The following is a 6,526-nucleotide window of genomic DNA, read 5'->3' as shown; positions in this document are numbered from 1 at the left end:
CATCTTGTCCCAAGGCCCTGCTGCCTGGCCTTTGGGAACACTGTAAGGTGCCACTGCCACGGTCCTCTGCCTGACCTGTTCCCCAGCGTGAACGTCCCCCGCCATATGCCCAGTTTGGAATTACATGAGGGGGAATGTAGGGAGGAACTTAGAGAAACTGTTTTAAATAACAGAAGCTAACACTCTTGAGGACAGTCCAAAGAGGCTTTCTTTGATGATTACGCCTGGGAGAGTTAAGACTGAAGGAAGGACTGGAAGAAGGAAAACGAGGATTTGGATGAGACTACAGGTGAATTTACCGCAGATGGAAGCGCTGGAGAGGGACCCGAGCAGCTCTGCAGTGCCCATCATCAGGAACACCAGGCAAGCTGGGCCTCCGTCCATCGGTGCTTCAGGCTCCCCATCTGTGCAACCGGACGACCATCACCCCTCACAGGGTTGTTATGAGGCTCCAAGGAATCACTGTGTATGAATCACTCAGCACAGTGCCTGACTTGTAGTAAGTGCTCTATTTTAGTGTTATTTTTCCTTTGAAATAAAAACTTGTAGAAAATTAGGGAAGAGAACAGGGAGAGCCCATGGGAACATTCAGCCTGACTGCTTCCCCTTAAGGTGAGGAGACAGCGCAGAGAGCTACTCTCCCAAAGGGCACCTGAGTAGACGCTCCCGCCAGGGCCTCCTGTCCCCAGCTGCCCACTCCTTTCTTTGCTGGTGAGGCACAGTCAGGACAGTTCCACAGCACTGCTGGGTGCTGAGTCTGACCACAGCGCAGCGCCTGGGTAGTCCGCACAGGCTGTCTGCACGTCAGTCAGGGTGCTAGGGATAGACAATCCAACTCAAAATAGTTTAAGCCAACTTTCCCGCCCAAAAAATGTACTTGTTCCTTAACTAAGATGTCTGGGACTGGCAGAACCTGAAATGACTCCATCAGGACACTGTCTCTTCTGTGTTCTTTCCTTTCTCCCCTTCATTTCTTTCCTTCCTTTCCCTCCATCTGTCCCTCCCTCCCTCCCTCCCTTTCCTTCTCTTTTCTTTCTTGACATTGTCTCACTCTGTCACCCAGGCTGGAGTGCAGTGGTGCAGTCATGGCTCACTGCAGCCTTGAAGTCCTGGGCTCAAGTGATCCTCCCGAAACGGGAAAGGTTTCCCTGTCCTCCTGGCAGGGTGTGCGACATGGGGAGTGGCTCACTTCTTCAGTGCCTCGCTGTTCAAACCTTTAGGGGGGCATACAGACAGGCAGGCTGTGGGGCTCCAACCCCACTGCAGTGTCTAGGGGTGAATGTTTATAGCTCCTGAAGTCCCAGTGGGTGTGCATTACAGGGTCTTTTAGTTTGCCCTCTATAGGTGGTTTGTGTTAACCAGCTCAATTAGACCCTCTACCTTGTCCCGAGGACAGAAGGCTTTCTGTATCCTGGGTTCTCGCCTTGGTGTACTGGAAGATTCAGATCACACATGAGCTTGGAGAATGACTGCAAAGTTTTACTGAGTGGAAGTAGCTCTCAGCCATTGGGGGAGCCAGAAGGGAGATGGTTTTCACCTGGAGTCTGGCTGCTCAGCGGTCCCATCTCCTCGCCAACTGCCCCAGCCAAACTCCGCATCCTTCCACTGGTTAATGGCCGGTCTGCCAGGCGGTGTGCTCTCAACCACCAGCTGCTTGTCTTCTTCGTTCAATGTGTTCCCCACGACTTACAGCCGCTTCTGTGTCTGCCCTCTAGGGGGTCACAGGTTTTTATAGGCCCAGAATGGGGATGTGGCAGGCCAGGGTGGTCTTGGGGAATACAACATTTGGGCAGAAAATGCCTGTCCTCACCTAGGTCCCTGGGGGTGGAGCCCTAGCCAGGGACCACGCCCTCTTCTACCCAGCACTTCCTTTCCCCTTTTCTGTATCATTTAAAGGGACCACACTCTTCCCTTCCCAGCATTTCAGTGTCACTCCCACCTCAGCCTCCTGAGTAGCTGGGACCACAGGCATGCACACCACACCTGGCTAAATTTATTTTATTTTTTTGTAGAGATGGGGTCTCACCATGTTTTCCAGGCTGGTCTTGAACTCCTAGGCTCAAGGGATCCTCCCACCTCAGCCTCCCAAAGTGCTGAGATCCTCTAGGTTTCTTTGGGTTCATTCTCAGCATTCTTTGGGTTCATTCTCTTCATGTGGGGTAAGGTGGCCACCAGCAACTACAGGCTTACATGGTCCTCATGTTTTAAAATGCAGGTTTTCTGGCTGAGCATGGTGGCTCACGCTTGTAATCCCAGCACTTTGGGAGGCCAAGGCTGGTGGATCACAAGGTCAAGAGATGGAGACCATCCTGGCCAACATGGTGAAACCCTGTCTCTACTAAAAATACAAAAATTAGCTGGGCATATTGGTGCATACCTGTAGCCCGTAGTGGCAGCTACTTGGGAGGCTGAGGCAGGAGAACCGCTTGAACCCGAGAGGCAGGGTTTGCAGGGTTCAGTGGAGCTCTGCAGAGCTTGGAGTGTGGAGATAGCACCACTGCACTTCCGCCTGCAGACAGAAGGAGGCTCCATCTCAAAAATAAATAAATAAATAAATAAAAATAAAAAAATAAAAAATAAAATAAAATGCAAGTTTTATCATTAGTATTCAGGTATGGTGAGGCCAACGGATCAGGAGACAGCTGCCGTTGAAGAGACTGTTACCCACAGTTCCCAAGAGGAGGGGGCACACTGCATCACACAGGGCCACCCGGGGAAGCAGGAGTTGGTCAGGAGGCAGAGGATATGAGGGGAAAATGTGGGCAAGCGCCATCATTGTGTTTTCATGGGAAGGAAGGGTCAAGGTAGGTAAGCAGGTTTAGCAGGTGTAGGATTGGCCAGCTTGAATAATTTCAGCAGGGTCTGGGATGTAGAGGCTGCCCTTATTGTCTGATGTCTGTGAAATGGGAGAGTTCCCTGACCCCTCTTGAGGATGTGTGACAGGGGTGTGGTTCGTGTGTTTGGCCACCGTATGCTGAAACCCCTATGGGAGGGGGAGCATGCAGACAGGCAGGCTCAGGAACATGTGTTACAGTGTGCTCTTTTAGCTTTGCCCTCCATAGATGGCTTAAGTGTTAACCAGTTTAGTGGACCCTCTGCCTTTTCACAAGGGCGGAGGGCCAGTGTAACAGGTGTCCATATCCCAAGCTCTTGTCCAGTGTCCTGGAAGAATCAGGTCACACATGAACTTGAAGGGTGGTGAATGCAGGGGTTTTATTGGGTGGTAGGGGTGGCTCTAAGCAGAATGGATGGGGAGCTAGAAAGGGGATGGAGTCGGAAAATTATCTTTTGGATTTTGGTCATCCAGTGGCTAAACTCCTCTCTAACCGCTCCCAGCCAAACTCCTCTTGGTGTTCAGATGCTCCTTCTCTCCTCTCTGTCACACCATTCTGCCATTCTTCTGTTTGTCTTCCCATCTCCTTTTGGAGCCTGGGGTCTGGGGTTTATATGGGTGCAGGATAGTGAGGTATGGTGGGCCAAAAGACAACTTTTTGGGCGTGAAAACAGGAATATCTGTTTCCATTTAGGGCCACGGTTATCCAGGCTTCATGATGGGGCCTTCACTGGGGAACTGCCCTCTTCTACCCAATATCTCCCTGTCTCCTGTTTGTATCATCAGGGCCTGGATGAGCAGGGCAGGTTGGTAGTGCCCCGAGTGTGAAAGCCCAATAAAGGGGGCTGCTGGGGAGTATGGGGTCTGGACTGGTTCGTGTGCATGTGAAAGGCACACCAGCAGGAGAATCTTTTGCTATTTCTAGGAATTAGCTATCCCTGGGAGGGCAATCTCTTCAAAGTCAGCAAGGCTCCAGATGTCAAAGTATGAAAAATATACAAAACAAAAAGTCATACTTAACACACTTCACAATTAGCCACCTCAGTAAAGAACTTGCCTCTCTTGGCTGGTGGCTCACGCTTATAATCTCAGTGAGAGGTGACAGCCTGCTCGCAGCCCTCCCTTGCTCTTGGAGCCTGCTCAGCCTCAGCGCTGCCGCACTTGAGGAGCACTTCAGCCCACCCGCTGCACTGTGGGAGCCCCTCTCTGGGCTGGCTGAGGCCGGAGCCGGCTCCCTCTGCTTGTGGGGAGGTGTGGAGGGAGCGACGAGGGTGGGAACCGGGGCTGCACAGGGCACTCCTGGGCCAGTGCAAGTTCTGGGTGGGCATGGGCTGGGTGGGTCCCCACACTTGGAGCCCAGCCAGCACTGCGGCCCGGGCAGTGAGGGACTTAGAACCCGGCCAGAGGCTGCAGAGGGTGTGCTGGGTCCCCCAGCACCGCAGGCCCACCTGCGCTGTGCTCAATTTCTTGTGGGGCCTCACCTGCCTCACCGTGGGGCAGGGCTGGGGACCTGCAGCCTACCATGCTGGGCCTCCCCACCTCACCGCCATGGGCTCCTGCACAGCGGGAGCCTCCCCAAGAAGCACTGCCCCCTGCCCCACAGCGCCTGGTCCCATCAACCACCCAAGGGCTGAGGAGTGCGGGGTGGCTGAGGAGTGTGGGGGCACCGTGTGGGAGTGGCTGGCAGCTCTGCCTGCGCCCAACGTGGGATCCACTAGGTCAAGCCAGCTGGGTTCCTGAGTCTTGGAGAACCTTTATGTCTAGCTAAGGGATTGTAAATGCACCAATCAGCACTCATGTCTAGCTCAAGGTTTGTAAAAACACCTATCAGCACCCTGTGTCTAGCTCAAAGTTTGTAAATGCACCAGTCAGTGCTCTGTATCTAGCTAATCTAGTGGGGACTTGGAGAACTCTTCTAGCACTCTGTGTCTAGCTAAAGGATTGTAAACGCACCAATTAGCACTCTGTGTCTAGCTCAGGGATTGTAAACACACCAATCAGCACTCTGTCAAAACGGACCAATCAGCGCTCTGTAAAATGGACCAATCAGCTCTCTGTAAAATGGACCAATCAGCAGGATGTGGGTGGGGTCAGATAAGGGAATAAAAGCAGCCTGTCGGCCTCAGCAGTAGCAACTCACTTTGGTTCCTGTGGAGTGTGGCAGCTTTGTTCTTTTGCTCTTTACAATAACTTGCTGCTGTTTGGGTCCATGCTGCATTTTTGAACTGTAACACTCACTGTGAAGGTCTGCAGCTTCACTCCTGAAGCCAGCAAGACCATGAACCCACCAGAAGGAGGAAACTGTGGACACATCTGAACATCCGAAGGAACAAACTCCGGACATAGCATTTTTAAGAACTATAACTATAGCTCACCGTGAGGGTCCGTGTCTTCATTCTTGAAGTCAGCGAGACCAAGAATCCACCAATTCCAGACACACCAGCACTTTGGGAGGCTGAGGCAGGAGGATTGCTTGAGGCCAGGGGTTCAAGATCAGCCTGGGCAACATAGCAAGGAGACACCCCGTCTCTACAAAATTTTTCTAAAAATTTAGCCTGAGGTCTGCAATAGGCTGCTTGGGCAAGCCCTGCATAAAAATCAGAGGAGAGTTCAGTACAGAGCTAAGAGTGACACTGAATGAGGACTGTGGAAGCCAGATTTGAAGACCCAATAAAAATACTGAACTTTTTAACAAAGATAGTGAAGTGGTCTTCACTGATTTTGATTTTCACTGTCAAGCTAATCGTGTGAAGGACAGAAACTTTTGCCATGAGCCCCGCACATCAGGGAAAATGATCTTCACTGCTGTTAACAGTAATGTGTCCCTTTCGTTTTCTGGGTCAAGCCTTCTCAGCAGTGGAACTCAATGTGGGTCAACTAAGGTAAAGGGGATGATATTCCACAAACTATGCACACAGAAGATCTATGGAGCCTATCACACCCCAAGTGTCTTGAAGTGTTTGTAGAAACCCACTAAAATGCCCACTTCTCTGGGTGTGGGCCTTTATTTCTGCTGTCTCACAGTCTGAGCTGGGGTACACAGAAATGGGGGTTCTCCCTTTATTTTCATTTTCTCCCCAATGGCAGTTTTTCTCCCATTGTTTTACCTTCCTACTTCCCAAACAATTCCTCTTTGTCTTTTGCACCAGTTTCTGGAGGCCCTTGTCATTACAAAAAGAATAGTCTCTTTCCTTACTCTGGCAAACCTGTGAGTGATTCCACAAAGATATGGTATTACTTAGCTATCTGAATTATGGTAGAAAAGGTCCTAGTAGGTTCCTATACAAAGCATGTGGAAGATAACCTTGTGGCCTTATGAAACTTGAAAATAGGGATTCTGGGGTGAGGACACAAAGACATTGTCTTGCATATCCATAAGCAGGTCTTAGAGCATTATTCCAAACTCTAGCTGTTTCAGTAGTTCTATGAGGATTGCAAGTCATAGGTGTGTGTGTGGCATATCAGTCCATCTCCCTCATCTCCATTTTCAGTTTCTTCCCCACAAAATTTTGAATCAAACCTTTTATATGACGTTTGCCAATTGCAGAACTTCTTTAGCTAAGGTTAATTTGGTGCTATGATAAAATTGAGAGATGTCAAAAAGCCTCTTTGAATATTTAAATCTTTAAAGACATTTCAGGATATCTCATTTTTTAGGTGAGAGTGACAGATGTATTTCTTTTTTAACAAATA

Source organism: Rhinopithecus roxellana, chromosome 21 (genome assembly GCF_007565055.1).
Source record: "Rhinopithecus roxellana isolate Shanxi Qingling chromosome 21, ASM756505v1, whole genome shotgun sequence".
Classification (NCBI taxonomy): domain Eukaryota; kingdom Metazoa; phylum Chordata; class Mammalia; order Primates; family Cercopithecidae; genus Rhinopithecus; species Rhinopithecus roxellana.
The sequence above is the reverse complement of the archived record's forward strand: the minus strand, read 5'-3'. Positions refer to the sequence as shown.